This window comes from Pteronotus mesoamericanus, unplaced genomic scaffold (genome assembly GCF_021234165.1).
Source record: "Pteronotus mesoamericanus isolate MK-2021 breed Mesoamerican mustached bat unplaced genomic scaffold, CSHL_Meso_final contig_78, whole genome shotgun sequence".
NCBI classification, from domain to species: Eukaryota; Metazoa; Chordata; class Mammalia; order Chiroptera; family Mormoopidae; genus Pteronotus; species Pteronotus mesoamericanus.
The window spans coordinates 3061881-3081940 of NW_026555258.1; the positions used below are offsets into that span (position 1 = coordinate 3061881).

The 20060-nt window shown below is 57.5% G+C and overlaps 1 protein-coding gene across 1 annotated transcript in view; it reads right to left on the reverse strand.

Moving 5' to 3' along the window:
* CFAP77 (cilia and flagella associated protein 77) overlaps nt 1–20060 on the reverse strand; it is a 106067-nt gene that overhangs the window by 25561 nt on the left and 60446 nt on the right.

The following is a 20060-nucleotide window of genomic DNA, read 5'->3' on the forward strand; positions in this document are numbered from 1 at the left end:
TCGATCTCGTCATCACTAAGGTGGCGAACAGACCGCGGAAGGGACGCAGCAGGACCTAGGCAGCGCCGCCCTCCCAGTATTTGGGGGGGAAAGTACCCAAAGTGAACCCGAGGTTGAACACTCTTACAGGAGCCACATGCAACTAAAAACTTTTCAGTAGCCTTGTTAAAAAGAGTACAAAGAGACAGAAATTAATTTTACTAATGTATCCAAAATATTATCATGTCAACATGGAATCCCTTTAAAATATTAATGAGATATTTAGAAGATCCAGTTTTTAAACCTGAATTTAAATTAGTTGAAATACATAAAACGGGAACCTCGGTTCCTCAGTGGCACGGACCCCATTCCCGGTGCTGGGAGCCACCGCCCACGGGACAGGAGGCGGTGGGCACCCCCCACGAGGGAGCTGTCTGCCAAGTCCGGAGTGTGGGACGTTCCACTGGACCAGTGGCTCGGTCACTTCAGCACACAAAGAGCATCGAAGAGAAGAGGGGATGAGGAAGTGGCATGGATTAAAAGTGACTTAAGAAACACGTCAGCTAAATGCGGTATATGGACCTCGTCCGGAGCCTGAGTCTAACAAACCGAGAGTGGGAAGGTGCCCTGTGGCAACCGGGGAACGCTGAGCACCAGCCGAGGTGTGGAAGCCGCGAGGAAACAGTGCAAGTTGTATCGCGTGCGATAATGATATTGTGGTTATTTGTTTTAAACCTTTGTTAGAGGTGCACCCTGAAGGGTCTGTGGGTGACTCGGTATGTTGTTTAGGATTTTCTTTAAAAAAGAAACTCCAGCAAAAAAAATCAAGCACAGTAGAATAAAGTGACGTAAATTAAGACGAGACAAGAGTGGCCGGATGTGTTGCTAGTGCTGGGAGCTGGGAGAGGGGGCAGACCACGGGAGCGGATTATCCTCTGGGCTCCACGGTCCTGCGTATTTGAAAATGTTCATAATAAGAAGGAAAATAGAGAAAAAGGAAAAAAAAACAGTGAAGAAAGCCCCGTATGTCCCCCATTCACGCCACCCTGACCCCCGCCCCCCGGACCCTGAGCCGCGTGGTCACCGGCCACCACTGCGCTCCAGTCCCTTCTCTGGGCAGGGCCTGGGCCCCGCACCCCGAGGTCTGATTCAGGAAGTGGGAGGGGCCCAAGGAATTGCATGGTTAGCAAATATAGGAAGGAGTTCTGATACAGCATGTACTGGGGGCCAATAGGGGCCCCCCTGAAAAGATATGTTTCCATCCTCAGAACCTTGTAAATAGGACTTTTTTTGGAAAAAGAGTGTTTGCAGATAGGATCAAGTTAGGGATCTCAAGATGGGATAGATAATTACGTGAATGCTTTTTAGGGTGGGCCCCGAGCGCAATGACGTGTCCCTGGAAGAGACACGGAGGGAGGAGGGCGCTGTGAAGACGGAGGCAGAGATGGGTGTGCAGCTGCCATTGGCGGGGGGCGCCTGGGCCCCCAGGAGCTGGAAGAGAAGCGTCAGGGAAGAGTCTCCCCTCGAGCCTCCAGAGGGGGCGTGCCTCGATTTTAAACTTCCGGCCTCGGGACCTGGGAGAGGATGCATTTCCGTTGTCTTCAGCCACCGGTTGTGGCGGTTTGGTACGGCAGACCCAGGAAATGCTCACACGGGGGTTCCTCGGCCCACGCTTTGGGAAACACCCGTGGAAGCTGCTGTGCAGACGGGTGCTGCTCAGAGCGGGCCCCGGGCCTGGCGTTCTCAGAGCTCTTTGCGGCTGCCAGAACCTCAGGGCAGCGGTTTGCGAGCTCTCCTGTGTGCACGGGCCACGGGGGACCTTGCTAGAGGCACGTCTGGGTCCTTGGGTCTGGAGGTGCCTGGTCCAGGACCCACCCTTGAGGCCTCAGAGGTCATCTGCCCCGACCCTTAGGCCCCCGGGGTCCCACAAAGGTGCAGACAGCGTTTCTCAGCAGGTGTGCACGGCGGGGGAGGGGTGTGGTCCGCAGCCTGAGACACATTTTCAGGGGCGTGTGGGCCCCGGGAAAGGTTAAGAGCCTCAGACCTTCCCCTGTGACCTCATTTCACAGGCGGCCTGAGGAAATAGGGTGCTGAGAAGTGAGCCCCAAGGCTGTGCAGCCGGGACCTGAGATCAAGCCTCGGGCATTGCACACGGGGGTCTTCAAAGTCTTCACCACACAGACCCTCTTAGGGACGGGCCAACCTGGGATTCCGTTTGGGTGGAGGTTCTGGGCTTTGAAATGTCCCCTGTGCTAAGAGACCTCTTCAGGGGGCAGCCTGCGCCACGTCTACACACAGGGGCTCTTTGGTTTCCTGTTCCTTCGCCCCTGTGACGACTGTTACTACTTAATTATTACACGCCCCATGCTTCTGAGCCGTCTATTGGAAAGCCACTCTTTCTAGCGGCGCCGGATGCGTGATCTGGCAGTATTTACCCAACGAGGCCTTCGCAAGAGAGAAGCTACCTTCCCGGCCGCCCCCGCTGCACACGTCGGAGCCAACCTCCTCGCCGTCCCCCGCAGCCGCGTCCGCGGGCTGCGTGTCCTGCACCGGCCAGCGGCTCCTCTCGCCTGGGAGGAGGCAGGGAGGCACTCCCAGCAGGAAAATAGCTGACAAACTGGGTATGAGTTACGATGAGTTAAAGGAAGTGAACTGATAGAAATGCAGCTCGATGGAGGAAGGACAGTGTTTTCAATAAACGGTGTTGGAAAAACTGGGGCTCCCGGGCACAGGCGAAGAGCAACCCCCTCCCCCCTGTCTCCCACGTCATGCAGGGACGAACGCAAAACGGCTCATAGATTTCGATGTAGGATGTAAAACTAAGAAACTTTTAAGCAAAATGAAGGAGAAAATCTTAGGGAGCCAGCGTTAGGCTAGGTGACGAGTTCTAAGACTTGACACCAGAAGCGTGAGCCGCAAGAGAAAAAAATAGATAAATTGGACCTCCTCAAAATTAAGAGCTGTTGCTCTGTGAGAGGGTCTCTTGAGATGAAAAGACTAAGCACTGACTGGGAGGAAATATTTGCAAACCATGTGTCTGGCAAAGGACTCCTATCGAGAGGACGTGAAGAACTCTCAGAACTCAGCAGAAACAAACAAACAATGCAACTAGAAAATGAGAGAGAGAGACACGAGGAGACGTTTTATCTAAGGGGACGTGTGGACGGCAAATAAGCACAGGAAGAAACCGTCAGCATCCCCGGCCATTAGAGAAAGGCAAATCAGGACCATGACGGCTTGTCTATTGGAATGTCCCTCGCCCACCCTGGAGCTGAGGGCAGGGGCAGGCAGGGGTCACAGAGAGTGGCTCACTCCCTGCCCCTTCCTGCTAAGCTGCCGATGGGGGAAGGAAGAAACTTTTTCCCGATGAGGCGGGAAGTTTGGACCACCGTGCTGGATTGGACGTAATAACTAGTGCTCCCAGATGGTCTTTTGTAACTGGGAGTGACCAGAAATGGCGTGGATGCCTCAGATGTCCCCCGGTCAGGGGCCGGGAAAAAGCCCTCGGAGCAGAGCAGATTTGAACAGGGCAAGGACACACACGCGTCCTCGAGGTCCCCTGCAGCTCCCAGGTCACCGTGCTGGTCACATTGATGCAGGCGGTGGCATTGGCTTTGCTAGGAAGTACTGCCTTGCTGCCCAAAACACGCAGAGTCCATGCGGGTAACGAGCCAGGAAGACTTCCGAAAACCAAGGTGGGGGCGAGAGGACCAGGCCTGCGCAGGCCCATCCACACAGGCGTGAACGCGCAGAGAAAAGACGGGCAGGCGGCCCGCTGCCGATGCTGGGCCGGGGCGGGCGGGGCGGGAGGGCAAGGCGGCCTCCCCTTCCAGTCCGCTCACTGCTTATATGCGACTCTTTTTCAGTGAACAAAACCAAAAGGAAGGAAGGGGGGAGGGAGAGAGGAATATGAAAGAGAGAGGAAAGAAGGGAGGGAGGGAGGGAGGGAGGGAGGGAAAGATCTAAGTCTGACAAGCCATACGACTCTGCTGGGGCCACACACCCAGTGTTGGGGTGGTGGCTCTGGTCCCCAGACTCAGTGTCAGGATGCAAGCCCCCCACACCCCCCGCCCCCACTGTGCGCTGCCGCCCCTGAGAACATCAGACCAGAGCTCTCCGTTTCCTCCCCAAGCGGCTGAGGGCGCCGGCCTTGCAGGCCGCCTGTTCTGCATTGGGAGCATTTTCCCGGGTACCCAACACCTCCGGATGCATCTTTAGGAACCATTTTTTCTCATTTTCTTCTACAACTGTTTTTTGCTGCTACCTTAAAACATGTTCAATTTTTTAAAAGGTAAATGTAGTTATTTATAATTTAAAAAAAGGTATTTTCCCACCCCAAAATGAATGATTTTTGCCACCGGCCGAAGGCCCCGTGCCCATGGTAAAAAGCTGCTCCCCGCACCTGCGTTGGTGGGAGCAGGAGGGGCTCACAGGAACGCCTGAATTATTCATCTTCACTAAATGAGGTGGGAAGGCGGCGTGCACGAGGAAGCCCAGAGGGGTCAAACAGCTGGCTGGGGTCACACAGCACACTCCAGGAGCAGAGCCTGGGCTCTGGACCCCCACCCTGCGGGCCACAGTGTCTGCAGCCAAGAGAACAGTGATTGACTTGTGCGGAGACTGAAGGCGCTGCCTGCGAGCCGGTGGCCAAGCCCAGGGGGCCGGCCTCTCTCCGGGAGGACCCGGCCCTTCTGGCGCTTGCTCTCTGCACGGTGGGGCCACGGGGGCGGGGGGTGGGGCGGCGCACAGCAGCAATGACGGTAATGCCCACAGCCCAGCGCTCCCCCCTGCCTCCTCCATCCCTAGGACGACAGGCCTAGACAGGTTGTCAGTATCCTCGTTTCACAGGAGAGGAATGTGAGGCCCAGGGAAGTGCGGTGTCTTGCCCACAGCGGTGAGTGACACGCTGCATTTCCATCGGAGGCCTGTGGGCTCACCCTCCCTGCAGCCCCGCCCCCGCCCCGCAGTCCTGCCGGTGGAGCGCGGCCGCAGGGGTGGCCGTTGGAGCCGGAGAAGAGTCCATCCGCACAGGCGCGGGGAAATCAGCCTTTTCTTTTCCTTTATTTTTATTGTCGACACTGTAATAGGCGCCCCACTCCCCCCCCTTTGCCTGCCTCCACACAGCCCCCCTTCCTCAGGCCATCACCACGCTGTTGTCCGTGTCCATGGTCACGCATACATGCTCTTTGGCTAATCCCTCCCCCTTCTTTCACCCAGTCCCCCTCTCCCCTCCCCTCTGACAGCCGTCAGTCTGATCCCTGTGTCCATGCCTCTGTTTCTGTCTTGTTGGTCAGGTTTTTTGTTCCTTAGATGCCACATATAAGTGAGATCACGGGGCACTCGTCTTTCTCTGACTGGCTTAGTTCCCTCGGCACAATACGGTCCAGGTCCTTTTTCACAGCTGCATAATATTCCACTGTGTACCTGCACCAGGGCTTTGTTCATCCTCTTGCCCAGCGACCCCACTGCTGGGAATATATCCTGAGAAGCCCGAGACACCAACTCAAAAGGATATATGCACCCCTATGCTCATTGCAGCGTTTTCTACAATGGCCAAGGTCTGGGAACAGCCCAGGCGCTGGCTCAGCCTTTTGCCAGGTCTTTGGGGATGAGCAGAGGATGGCCGGGAGGGGGAGCGAAGTCGGGGTCTCTAGACAGAGGCATTAGGGTGAACAAAGGCGGGAGCCAGGCCGGGCAAGCACCGCCCCTCCCAGCCCCAGACCAGCCCAATGGGAGAACAGCAGTGATTAAAAACACAGAGCCAGGCTCCACACCCAGTTCCTGTCGGCTGTGGGTCAGGACCCCACAGCGGGTCTGGACCCCACAGGGGGTCTGCATGGTCCTTTCACCTTTGTGCAGGTGACCTGTCCAGGTGGCCTGGCTTTCCGCCTGGCCGGGGGAATGAGGTCGTACTTTTCTACAATGTGCCTTTCTGGTCTTCGCCAACACGTTTCCTCCACACGAAGACGCCGATCCGCCCTGCCCCCCGGGGGGGTCCCTCCCTGAGGGGCTCAGGCTCCCACGCTAGGGTTTCCTGTTTCTGGGCGGCCCCCCCCTCAGGGGCGGCGGGGCTGCCGCCGGGGGCTTGGACAAGTCATTTGCAGACGGCCCGGCAGGGCCTGCTTGGAACAGCTCCTCACCCCTTGGCATCCCCACCGACGATGAAACGCGGCAGAGCTCGGCCTGACGAAGCCGGAAGCGGGGACACGACACGGGGAAATCAGCCCGGACTCAGGCTGGGCCTGCGAGAAACTTCAAATTAGTTCAATCGGCCCCATGTCCTCTGCCCGGCGATTGATGCCCGCAGACCCGGGGCTGATCTCCGACAAAGGCGCCGGCCTGCGAGGGCCATGGAGAGGATCATTTGCAAACATTAGGCTGACACTTGGCGAGGGGGGGGGGGTAGGGAGGGCTGACAGCTCTGATTTGCCCGGGTGGCTCCTCTCTGCCGAGGAGCGCCCCGTGGATTAGAGGCGCCCTTTCATGGCAGCCCTTCTTCATCTTCGCTGCTCATTAAAACTTGGCGGAGCTGGAGAACTTGGCGGAGGAGCGGCGGCTGTGGGAACCTTCTGAGGGACTCAGGTACACATCTGTTGAAAGGTGTTTGAGCAGGCAGCCTTGGGTCTGACAAACCGGGTTTTAGTGCGGCTCCCCGTTCACAGCGGCTGAAATAATTGGTCATCAGTGACTACTAATTCGGCTGCGTAGCCAGAGGCGATTTTTTTCTTCCCGGAAAATCAATGACAGCCACGGAGGTTTGTGCCCCGTGATTCCGCTGCAGACGGGTCCTCATTTGACGCTTGCGTCTTCCACTGGAGACAGCTATTTTGTTAAAATAAAATTAAAATCCATCTCTAATATGCCAGCGGTCCCCGGGGGGCAGGAGAGGCACGGGCACCCACATAGCCTCCGGGCTGACGGACAAGTGGACAGCAGCCGCCAGGGCGGGCCACGCCTCCGCGGCCGGCGGGACGTGCAGAGCGCGCTGCGGGCCGCGGGCCATGGAAGGCCTGGTCTTGGAAGAGGCTGGAGGCTGGGCTGTTCTCCCCACGGTTCTAAATCAAAGCTGCACCCACAACGGACACCCCAACAGTGGCACACTCTGGAGAGACCCGGCCTCTCTACCATCCTCTGGGTGGGGTGTTGGGAGGGTGCCCTTGTGTTCTCGGGCGGCACCCAGGGGTGCCCTTCAGGGCTGCGGCCGCCCCTTGCTGCCCACCTGAGCCTCCTGAACGGGCTCTTCCGAGTGCCAGGTGACTTCAGTGACCACTTCCTGAGCATTCCATGTGTGCCTAACTCCACGCAGCTGTCCTGTCAAACAAGCAATTCTGGCTCGCGTTGCCCACATGGTACCAAAGCCACCGGTAAATGGTGTTTTTGTTTTTTTTACATTGAAATTTTAATTGAGATCATTGCAGGCTTCACACGCAGTTGTAAGGAATGAGACAGAGGTCCCGTGACTCCCTACCCGTAACATCCAGCGTCCCGTCCTTCCCTGGTAGCCTCTTAGGAAACTAAAGGACAAAATCGTACCCTGGATATTGATGTTGAGGCAATGCGTCCCCCTTAAGCAGATGTCTCCTAACTTATTGGCACTCATTTGTGTGTGTATTTATTTCTCTCCAATCTCATCCCAGACGCAGTTGCCTCCCCACCACTACGGTCAAGGTACGAAAGAGCCCGCTGTCCCAGCGCCCCTGCCCCCCGACCCCGCGCCTGCCCTAACTGCGCCCGCCGCCCTCCTGCTGCACACAGATGCCAGGACCCATTTGCTCTTCCTTACAGGAACCCTGCCAGGCAGCAGCTATCACGATGACACCCCCATTTCATTGATAGAGAAGCTGACTGACAAAGAGCCACCGAGCCGTCGACACTGAACTACCGACAGAGTCAACGCGACAGAATGGCGTGCTCGGGAGCCGTGCCTGGCAATGCTGCAGACTCGAGGGCGGGGCTGGTCTGCCGACGACGTACTCAGGTGGGCCTGCAGCATCCTAAGAACCCGTGTTACCATTTTTTTAAACAAGAATGTACATAAAAGCCCAAATATCTGGCCTTCCTCCATGAGGCGTTACATGACCCGGTGACTCTGGGCCCACATTCTCACACGTCAATAGCTGGCTGGTGCTCCCCCTCAGACCGGGCGGGTGCTCGAGTGGGACGCGGTCCCCACCGCCCCCTGTTGCCTCCCACGGGGCTGGTTTTGCCCTTTAACCTGCCAGGCCTCCGCAGGCGTGTGAAACGGGAGCCCTGGCTTATGCCTCCCTAAACCACAGAAACACCTGGTGTCCCTCCTTCTTCCCGAGAGCTCAAAGGACCCCTTACTCATGGGCTCATGCCATCTACTCTGACAGAGGAGGTAGCATTACGCCGCTCTCAGATGGAGAAACAGGCCTGTGGAGGTAGGGGTGTGCTCACGGTTGCTCAGGACAGGAGCAGGGGGGTGCTTAGTTGAGCCTGGAATCTTTAGGCTTCATCCACGCCCCTCCAGAAAGGGGGGGATGGAGAAGAGAGAAACTCCCTTAAAGGCAGAGAGAAGCGTGGCAAGGCCACAGGGAAAAGCCAGGCCCAGGAAGCATGGTGTCCGGGCCGCAAGACACTTAGGGATCCATGAAAATGATTGAATCATCTCTAAATCAGAAGAAAAAGTAATAATCCAGCCTGGATTATAGTCACCTTTATACCAGCGCAGCCATTAAATAATTTTTATTTCAACATTTAGTTTTTTCTTCCCGAGCAAGACCCCACGGAAGCAGGAGGGCCCAGAGCCCCCAGAAGTCTGGCCGCCGCCGATTGCCCCGGAGCGGAGAGACGCCGGGCGGCCTGAGTCAGGAGCAGCATTTAAATGCTCTCTCCTCCTCACGCTGAGGCCGGAGGTGCTCCGTCCTGACGATGAGGGGGAGGCGCCCCCCGGGCCGGGGCCCAGGCATCTGCATTTTACCAAGGGTGCACACCCCACCTACGAGGAGAGTCTTGCCCACGGGGTCCCTGGCACCCCTAGCGGGTGACAGCTCTGAGCCTTTCCTATGGAGGACTCTCCAGCCGGGCAGCCAGTGTCACCTGGCCGGCCACCTCTGGTCCCGAGGGAGGCTGCAGCTCCTCCATCCCCCCAGCCCCTGCCACCTTTTTCTTAATTGTCCCTCCTTGGCCCGAGGGCCTGTCGTTTCTAACTAGGCTGCGGGAAGGGGTGGTAATTGAGGCTCACTCCCTGGCAGGACTCTTAGAGCTAATTAGAGAAGAGGACCTCTGGGCTTGCAGTTAGTTTTTAATTGTTTGTGGATCCAACATAAAAGCTAATGACAGAGGAGGGAGGGTAGTGAGCCTCGCACTCCTGACTTCTAAATTTGTCTAAGAGGTCATTTGCAATTTGTTAACATTTTTCACAAGGGTGAATTCAATTAGCAGTTCCCCCCACGGCTGCCCAGCGGTGGGCGAAGGACAGGCGGCGGAGCTGGACGGCTTTCAGAAGCTTCTCCCAAACTGAGTGCCTGTGCCCGAACCTTGGGGGCTCTCCCCGCGCGCCCCCACCTTCTCCCGGCACAGTGGGCTCTGGCCTGAGCCGCTCCAGGGAGGGAAGGCTTGACGGAGCCACATGGACGTGGCTGGGAACACAGTGACCTCCTGGCCGCTCAGGAATCGACTGGGCAGGGGATCGTGGCACCTGGGGAGAAGGTGAGTAGCGACTGGGGCACCCCTGCTGGGGAGGCGCTGCACCGGGACGGGGATGGCCCCCGGCCCCCCAGCAGGTCATGGGGCAAAGGAGAGGCATGGGACGCCCGGCGACAGGAGATGCGGACACCCACGGGGGGGTGCGACACCGACCAGAGTGACTTTTGCCAGGGTGGGAGTGAAAAAAGCAAGTCGCCATGCGGAGCGACTTACAGAGTGTGAAATCACGCTGAATAGTACCCATTATCTGAGGACCTCTGACGGGAAACGCTGGGCGGTGGGCATGCGCGCTGCAGCCTCAGGATGGCGCCGGGGACCGAGCGGGGGCACGGGGCTGGGAAGGGTGAGAAGGGGCTTCAAGCTGTACTTGTCATATTTTATTTCTTTAACAATTAAAGAAAGGAATCGGAAGCAAGTGCGGCCGGAGGGTAACGTGTGAAATCCGCGTGGTGGGTTTGCAGAGCTAGTTACGGAGCTTCCGAACGTCTCTTTGTTTGGAGAGTTTTCTCAGAAACGCGGAAGAGAGGGCTGGCACACCTGTTTGCGCCTGTCATCTTTCGGCTGATTACAGCTCCACCAATGACACACCACTTCCGTTTTTTCCCCACAAAACTAACGGGTAACATGTAACAAGACCCTGGGGGCAGCCATTGTAAAATAGTAGTTACAAAGACAGTTTGCTCGAGTTGGAATGATGTCTAAAACACAGGACTTTCTGACTTTGTGTTAAGATGCTTCGATGATTGTAGCGGGTTGAATGATGGGTGGCCCCTGAAAACCTATGCCCTCCCTCTCACCCTCACAACTTGCAGATGGGACCTTGTTTGGAAAGGGAGTCATTGTGGATGTAATCGACTTAGGAACCTTGAGGCCACATCACCCTTGGTTACCTGGGTGAGCCCTACGTCCAGTGAGAAATGTCCTGGTAAGAGACGGAAGAGGAGACAGGGACACACAGAGGAGAGGCCGTGTGACCGCAGAACCGAGATCAGAGTGATGTGGCCGCAAGCCAGGGAACTCGAGGAGCTGCCAGACACTGGGACAGACAGACAGGAAGGCTTCTCCCCGAGAGCCTTTGGATGGGTGCAGCCCCGTGACACTTGATTTTGGACTTCTGGGGTCCATGGAAGGAGAGAATGGATTTCTGCTGTTTTCAAGCCACCTCATTGGTGGCGATTCGTTACAGAGGCCCCAGGAAACTAACAGCTGAAGCTCAGCGCCCGGCAAGTCCGTGCCCGGAAAGAAGTGGTCATCTCATGTGTTCGTCGTTAGAATATTGGCCGTTTCCAACATCGGGGATGGACCGCAACCAAGCTTTCGAGTCCTGCTCATGCTTCGGTCAACAAGCATTATGCTGAGCGCCTTCTGTATTCCAGGCACTGGGGGTGCAGCAGGAAGCAAAATCCAACATGACCCAAGGTCCCTCTGTGCCCTCTCTCCGGCCCTCCTCTGCCCACCCGGAAGCCACACAGACCTCGTTGCCACTTTACCCCTTTGTTGCCTGTTTATTTCTTGTACTGTTTCCTCTCTGTGTCCCAAACACCTGGCATAATGCCCAGCACAGGGGGGCATCAAATGAACACGGAGCAGAGATGGAGGTAAGGAATGTGGCCGTGTGATTGTGGGCAATGTCTCTGGGCCTCAGTTTCCCCATCTGTAGAAAGGGGATAAGAGAGTTGCTGCCCACAGCGCGTCCCGAGGATCCCGAGAGAAGCTGTGAATGGAGCACCGTGACCTGCCGCAAGGAGCTGAATGAACAGGAGCCGGCATCGTCATTCGTCACAGTCAGTTCTGGGCCCGGGGTTCGGGCCTGGATGGACACACTGGCCCGTCTGCGCTGGCCCTTGTGGGACACGCCCCCCCACCCCGTGCATTCTTTGGCTCTCTGGTCAGCGGGCGTGGCAGCAGGACTGGGGGTGAGGCATCTGGCTGGAGGCCTGGCCCTTCACGTGGGGCCAAGGCACCTGGCAGCTCCCAGGAGGGTCAGCTCCCCTGTGCCCTGTGTTGCGGGGCCACCGTGTCCCCAGTGGGGCAGGACCAGCTGCACCCCAGCAACCCCTCCAGCTGTGTGGGGACCGAGGCCAGGGAAGGAGGAGAAGAGAGGCCGGGTGGGGCCCGAGGCCCACTCCCTGCGCGTTGCCCACGGACGGGAGCAGGCGAAGCCCAGGTCTGGGAAACTCAGGAGCAGGAGCGGAGCCGGCGCGAAGCGGCGGGGGAGGCCCCGAGGGGCAGCAGCTGGGCCTCGTTAGCGCTGACCCCGGCACCTGCAGCTCCTGATGGATGGTGGGGTTCGGGCGGGACGGGCCCCGGGGGAGCGGCAGCCCTATCCATTACGGGCCCTGCCTGCTCCCGTGCCACGAGCCCCGGGCCGGGGATAAATCTCTGTCTGGGCCGCAGGAGAGCCGGGAGGGGAAAAGGCAGAGCATGAAAAATGTCTCCTCCCCGGCTCTGGCAACAAAGCTGTGATGGGGCGCAGCGAGCAGGAGTCTGGGGAGATGGGAGGGGTCCCGGGGAGGCTGGGCTTCCTGGCAGGGAAGGGGAGAGGGTGGGGCCTTGGCCACACCTTGTCCCTGCGTGTCCCTGCCTGGGCTTCTTGTAACAACCCCTGCCCCCCAGACCTGGCCCATGGAGGCAGCTGGCTCTGAGGAGGATGGCGCTCCTGTGGGACCCAGGTTGGGGCGCCCCAGGCCCCGGCCCAGGCAGGGAGGGGTGGGCCTGGGGCGCCCGCCAAAACCTCCACCTCATGTAAAGTTCTGTTCTGGCCACTGAGTGCAAAGGCGCTGGCACGAGCTGCCCGGACCTGAGTCCCCGTGCTTCCACTTACCACCTGTGACCTCTTGCTAAGGGACGTACACCCTACCCACGCCTCAGCCTCCCCATGGTTAAAGGGAGGTGCTGGGTCGCAGCGAGGATTAATCGCATTACTTGGGGGAGAGCCGGGCCCCCACCACGTGCTCGTCAGCGCTGGTCGCTGGTCACGGTCGCCTTCATGGCAGGTGCCGTCCGTCCTGCTGCTGAGGACTCGCCCCAGGGCAGGTGGCCGTGCCACGTGGGCGGGGCCGGGGTGAGCAAGGGCTCCCTCTCCCCGGACCCGGCTCTGCCTCCTGAGAGCGGGCAGCCTGCGCCCACGGACAGTGGCTCTGGAAGGAGACGTGGCTCCGGTCCTAGCTCTGTCACCAGCTGGCTGTGTGGCCTCGGGTAAGTGATTCTCTGAGCCTCAGTTTCCCCACCTATGACATGGGGATCACAGTCCCTACTTGGTAGAGTTGTGCGGATTTAGTGAGAGGAGGGCCGCACAAATGTTAGCCCAGAGGGTCGCCCCGCGACCCACGCTCTGGTCCCCGCTTGGCCCGGAAAGCCCCTCCCTGGCCCTCACAGCAGGGCCTCCGAGGGTTGGGGCTGCCCCGCACCTTCTCTCCCTCGGCCAGGAAGACCTCCCGCAGCTAGGAAGACGTCCTTTGTATGAAGTGGCCTTCCTCCCCCATCCCGCCCACTGCCTGGTCTGTCCCCTCCGCCATTCATGGGCCTTCACTGGTTGTACGATGTCCCACGTTGTTTGATTTGACGCTGCAAGCGTGGCCTGGGCTGCAGAATAGCATGGCAAGGTCACCTCCCTCGTTCTGGACTTGCTCCCTCTATTAGTTTGGCCAAAGGTCACACTCCCTGTCTGAGGTGGCGGCGCCCTGACACGGACTCGTAGCATCCGCTATGAGGGAGCACAACAGGGTCCGTGAAGTGACGCAGGACTCCTGGCTTTGCCCTCTCCTCTCTGGGTCGCAAAGGGACTGTCTCTTCACGTTCAGTAACTCGCCTCAAAGCCTTAAAGGCCCCAGACTGTATTTCTCCCCTACAAACATTTACTGAGTGCCTCCTAGGTACCCCAATGTACGACACAGCTGGCGGTGGACAAAACTGCCCTCGTCCCTGCCCGCCGGGACCGGGGTGTCCAGCGAGGAGACCGGCCTAAAAGCAGAGAGCTGCAGATGCCCCCCGACACGGCACGGGCCGCGTAAGCTGCACGTGCCTCAGGCAGAAAAGGCGTTCAATCCTACGCTGCAGAGCATTGCTTGTTTACCCCGTGGTCACTGCTGTGCTTGGTAACACAAGAAAAGAGGAGAATTCAAAATTCTAAGCTCCGTTTACACTGAACGCACATTGCTTTTACGTCATTATAATGTCCAAAAACCTCAAGTCCAGCCATTGTGGGTCGGGGACCGTCTTACTCAACTGCGGCTGCTGTCAGTGCTGCGGAGCAGACTGGGGGCTGCGGTAACATTGCGGGCCGGGTGGGGGTTGGGGGGGCTTTGCCAGGTCCACCAGCGCCCCCTCGTGGTCAGCCTGGTCTCAGTCAGCCGGGCCTCAGGCCGCCAATAAGCTGGGAGCTGGTCTCCCGGTTCAGAAACACAGCCTTGGATCTGGGGGACGGTTGCCTGGGAAGAGGTTTGTTATTATTTTATAGACGTTGGGGTGGGTGGCTGGGATTTTGGCCGTCGGCTCTGGGAGAAACAAAATAACCCAGAGTGATGGATGGGCCCATTGTAAATTTGTAAAATAACTCAGCTTGGCAGGGAGATTCAAAAAACCTGTCAGGCAGCAAACATTTTTTAACAGCCTGTAGAATCTCCCCCATCCTCCGCATTTGTCAGTGTCAGGCTGCCGAGCGCGTCTGAGAGCTGGGTGGGTGGCACTTCCCACCTTTCTCGCGTTCCTTATTTTCCTGGGGTCTGGACGCTTTCCGCGCCAGGATTGGAGGGGCTGGACTGGACTAATTGGTGGATGAACCAAGTATTCGGGTGAAGTTGTGCGTTGTTACCAGCTTCGTGTTCAGATTCTGATGCGGTCATTTGCCCACTCAGCAAATAGGCACCGAGGCCTCTTCAGCAGGGGTGCTGGGGTGGGCACCCAGCACAGGGGAGCGTCTGGGCGCCCCACCAAGGAGTTTATTTACTGAGGAGAAGGGAGCCGCCGAAGGTGAGGGTGAAGGGAAGGGACACGTCAAAAGGAAAGCTCGTGGGGCTGCTTTGATGTGTTCACACTAAGCTGAAGGCTTTCAGAAAAATCCAGACAGGACGGCCGTACACAGTGTCGAGACAGTCCATCTCAGCTCCCCGCCTGCGCAGAGAAGATGCAGGTGGCGTCTCTGCCTGTGTCACCTCCATCCTTGCGTGTTAGGCAGGCAGATCAGCGCCACCATCGCCATCACCGGTGTCTCGGCCAGGCCAGCCCCCATCCCGAGGCAGAGCGGCCAGGGGCAAAGGACTCCACCTCTCTGACCCCCTGCCTCTCCCACGGGGCGGGGATGTGTGCGTTCCCAGCTCACACCCACCGAGCCGGTCTGGAGTTATTTAAGGAGAGGAGGCATCCGAGGTGCTCAGCCCGATGTCTGACGTGCAATAGTGACAATAATACATAGTTGCCATTATTAGGTCAAAGCGAGGTCTACCCACCTTCCATCGGGCTCGTGGCAGACCCCGACCCGACACGCAGGGGGCTGTTCGTGCATACACTGGGCGATGGACCCTCCCGGTAGCACCCGGGCCTTGCTGCGGCATGAGGCTCCGGGCAGGGCGGTGGGCACCCAGAGTCAGCCCGAAGCGCTAGCTGCTGCCCAGGTCTTGCTGCTCCCTCCGCCCCCTCGTCCCTGACTCACCATAATGGACAACGCTGGACCAATTAGGAGCAGTAACAATTAAGACGTGCCGAGGGAATGTGAATGTTTGCCAACACTTGTTAAAGCGCATCAATAATTAATAGTTACATTTCTGACCTCTGGACATACCCGTTGGTGAACCTGAGCTGCGGCATGCCTTGAGATCCGCGTCGTGGCCTTACAGTCTGGTAATACAAATTCAAAATTCTTCCCTGACTTGAATTCTGAGATTTGAGAGTGCACAGGTGGTCCCCGCTGCGCGGCGCTGGAGGTGCGGTCTTCAAAGCAGCCTCAGTGAGGACCTGCACCCTCCCTGTCCCGTCCTGGGACATGCGCAGAATGATACCTGCCCAAGAGGATCGATGTTAGGGTCAGCAATTACGTGTGCAAAATGCCTGCAGCACATAAGCTCAAGTCATGGCAGCTTCCGGTAGGGTGGCCCCTACCACAGACAGAGGCGGCGGGTAACTGAGGGATCATGATGGCCAGTGTTTACCGCAGCTGCAAACTCAGCGCCCATCGGGGCCGGGCAAATGGTGAGCGTGAGGGTCAGGCAGGCCGCGAGCTGGGAGAGACGGCAGAGCCGCGCGGATTCGGTCCAAAGCGGGACCCTGCCTCCCGGCCAGTCCCTGGCGCCAGGCAGGGGCGACCACGCAGGTCGGCTGGGCTCTCACTTCTTAGGAGAACCGGGAAATCTGGGTGTTTACACAAATCTCCTGACTTTTAAAATGTGGCAACTTGTTACAAAAAATTTTTTTGTTTTTAAAATCACTGCCTGCGCCGACCAAACATCTCTGTGTGTCGACCCGTGTGCGTGGGGCCCCTCTTCCGGAGAAGGGCCTGGCCTCCACGTCCTTTTAGTCACAGAGGCGGGCGGGCTGAAGGGCGCCTTGCCGGGTTCGGTGACAGTCTGTAACCCACGGTGTGGCCTGGGCGCCCAGTGGGCGGACTGGAAAGGAAGGGACGGAATCATCCATCGTCAGCGCGGGGTTGGGGCCCATCTGGTACTGAGAGGCGGAGCGGCAGGCGGACCGAGGTGCGTGATGCCCCCGCCATCTGCCGTTCTGTCCCTGGTAAACTACAGGAGGGGCCAGAGGGCGTGATGCGGGGCGGGGGGGGGGGGGGGGGGGGGTGGAGCCGGGTCAGAGTTTGGCCTGGCGCTGCGGCGACAGCCTCCCTGCCTGCTCGCCTCCCCAGCTTCCAGCGGGCTTTTCCTGTTCTTAGTCTAAGGTGGGGCTTTATTGTGATTTTTTAAACACACCTGGAGTTGTGAGCCGAGGGGCCTCATTTGTTTCTTTCTTTATTCATTGGACCAGATCACCCCAGCGACGCCTCGGGTCGTCGGGTAGGATCGGACTTGGTTTTAAACATGCTTTTAGAGTGGAGAAATAAATACACCCGAGGCTTGTAAAAGGTGATCATTAGAGAATGGGCCTCGGCCCATAACTTTAAAGTAATAGGCCCATTACGGGGCGGGGGCGGGGGCGACGGCCCTTCACTGCTCCTTTCGTTCCTGTCGTGAGGTGGAGGGGCTTGGCGGGCAGGTTGGGCATCTCAGTAAAAGCTTTTGCAGCGGCCATTTAACCTCCATTTACGGAGAAATAAAGCGAAATTGATGCTGATTTGGGCCTGCTTTGGGGGATAGTTTTGTTCCATAAAAGCCCTTTGGCTTGCAATTTGCGGAGCTGCCCTGTCACATCACCAGCGGCCGCTGTTGATAAAGATAAAGCTTTATGGCCACGATATTTGCTGCTAACAGCAACCTAATGCAGCATTTTCATTTTTGTGCAATTAATGTTAACGTCTGCTACGAAAATTGTCATTAAATACCATTTTAAAATCCATTCAATTTGCATATGCAAAGCCCATTTACCATCACAGAAGATCTAGCCCGCACTTCATCACGTGTTTCCCCAGAACGGGAGTGGCTCGGTTGCACAGCAATTTAAGATGTTTATATTGAAAACTTGATCATAATGGATGGCCTTTCTGAGCCCAGCTGACTTAAGCTTTTCCGTTGTATGCAGACAAACGCAGCCCCAGGACCAGGAACTGTGGGTGTTCCCGGTACCACGTCCCCAGAGGTGCAGTGGCAGGAAGGGCAGAGGGCCCTGGGCAGGAAGTCTGCCCCGGGCCCCAGGCCTGGCTCTTGTGTGGCTGCCCCTTGCTCTATGGCCTTGGGAAAGTCTCTTCACCTCCCTGGGCTTCTATTTTCCTGTTTAAATCAGGGCTATGGACCAGGCGACAGCTGACGTCCGTATATTTTAATATTTTATACTTGCAAACATACGCACTCTCGGGGGAGAGTCCAGGCCAAGCCTTGCGTGAGGAATTGGCGTGACTCTGGGAAGGCTGAGCAGCCTCTCGCTGCCTCGGCTGGTTGTGGCCCTGCCTCTCCCCTGTGCAGCACTTCAGTGACAAGGAAACGAAGCCAACAGAGAGACAGACCGGCCCTGACAGTCCCGGGGCACCCAGCTGCTACTGTAGGGCCCTAGTTACGGATGAAAAGAAAACATGGAATTCTGGGAGGAAAGAGAGTCGAGGGCAGAGCTGGGACTAGAACCCCGGGCTGGCTCGGCCTGGGCTGCTCCTGGACACCACGCTGTCTCTGAGACACTGATGACCAGCACAGATCAGTGCAGTGGTGTGGTGCCCAGCGGGGACTTTGTGTCTCTCTGTGCTCCGGGCAATCCATGAGAAAAAGGGCAAGGAGGGCGCACCCGTGTTGTGAGCCACAGAGGGGTGAGGTGGGGGGCCCAGGAGACGCCCAGAGTCAGCGGCACCAGGGAGATATGGTTTCAAGGAGGATGTAAGGACAGACTACAGACGGTTCGTTAATCCAGCCCGGAAGTGGCTCTCTGGTCTGTCTCTCGTGCCAGATTCTAGGTCTTGAGGGCTGGAGAACAGAAATGCATTTCCGGTGACAGAGAGGCGAGGCCGTGGCAGGTAGGAAAGATGAAGAGATGACACTGAGCCAAACCCGGGAAAACAAGCGGTTTTACCAGTTAGGGGGGTGAGAAAAGGCACAGTGGCCTACGCTGGGGTAAACAGCACAGAGATGCCTCAAAAAAAAAAAAGAAAAGAAAAGAAAAGAAATAGAGAGCCCTGACCAGCGCGGCTTTCTGGATTGGGCAACATACTGCAGGCCAAAAGGTTGCTGGTTTGATACCCGGTCAGGGCACAGGCCTAGGTTGCAGGCCCGGTCCGTGGTTAGGGGTGTGAGAGAGGCAACCGATCGATGTTTCTCTCTCACATTGATGTTTTCCTCTCTCTCTTTCTCCCTCCCTTCTCTCTCTAAAAATAAATAAATAAAATTAAAATTAAACATAGAATTCCCATCTGAGCCAGCGACTCCACCTCAGGGCATCTGCCCAAAAGAGCCAAAAGCAGGGATTCGAACAGATCCCTGCACACCCGTGTTCACGGCAGCTCTGGTCGCAGCAGCCAAAGGTGGATGCAACCCCAGTGTTCGTCAACAGATAAATGGATAAACCGTGTGCGGTCTACACACACGATGAAACATTACTCAGCTTTGCAAAGAAGGGGATTCTGGCACCGGCTACAGCGTGGATGAACCTTGAAGACATTACGGTAAATGGAACAGAGCCCGACCCAACGGGCAGATGTTACGTGATTGCGCTTAGATGAGGGGTGCGCAGTCGTCAAATTCGCAAAGGCAGGAAGGGAGCCGGTGGGGCCGGGGCGGAGGGAGGGAGGGACAGCAAGCGAGTGCTGAGTGGGGACAGCGTTTCAGTTTTGCGAGACGGAAGGGTTCTGTGGGCGGACGGCGGTGGTGTTGAGCAACGATGTGCGCGTGCTTGAACGCCACTACATTGTGCACTTAAAAATGGTGAATCGTATGTATATTTTACCACAGTAAAAGTGACTCAAGAAAAATAAAGAAGGAACCACTAAAAAATAAAAGTAGGGTGGCCTCGCCGAAGGACAGTCCAGGAGTGGCAGCCAGAGCGGGGCTGAAGATAGAGCGTCAGCAGCCTCGACTACGGGCAAAGTCAGGTCGGGCACCGCCACGCAGATGGGCGCAGGTGTCCGGGCGGGGCCCGGGGCCACTCGCTGCCGGCTGCCAGCGCTTCTGTTCATTTGTGCGACATGCAAATTCCAGCCATTTTGCGCTGATGCTAAGCTGTGCTGTGCCACAGGGTGGGCATCTGCTGGTTTTGCCTGCTGTTTTGTTCTGTTCTCCCCCTTCTGGGGACAGAACCCCTGTTTCTACATCTTTTCCACTATTGGCCCCTGTTGATGGTGGGAACTGATTCCAACCACACCGTCTTCCCCGCCACGGAGGAGCAAGGGATCAGGCCTGGCTGATCAGAGCATCAGAATCCGCTGGCCTCAGCAATTGGCTCAGAGGCAGACATGCGACCCGGGACTGGCCCGGGTTGGCATTCCGCCGACCCTACTCACAGTGGTACGTTCAGGGACAGGCAAGGCACGAAGTTGGACGAAAGCATCTTAATCTCCAGGCTTTTGTAGTCCCCACACCCTTCCATCTGGGTCCCGAGGAGAATAGGACGGAGCTGATCCTGGATCTTTTGCCACAGGAGGAAGAAACTTGTCAGAGAACGGAGCCCAAACTGGGGAGCATGGCCAGGACATGGAGACACCCAGATGCGGATGGCGCTGCCCGACTGCCTGGGTCCAGCTCTGCCTGAAGCCCTCCTGCTGGGCTTCTCAACCGTGTGAGCCAACGGATTTCCCTTAGCAAAAACCAAGGCCGTTCGAGTTGAGATTGATGACATGC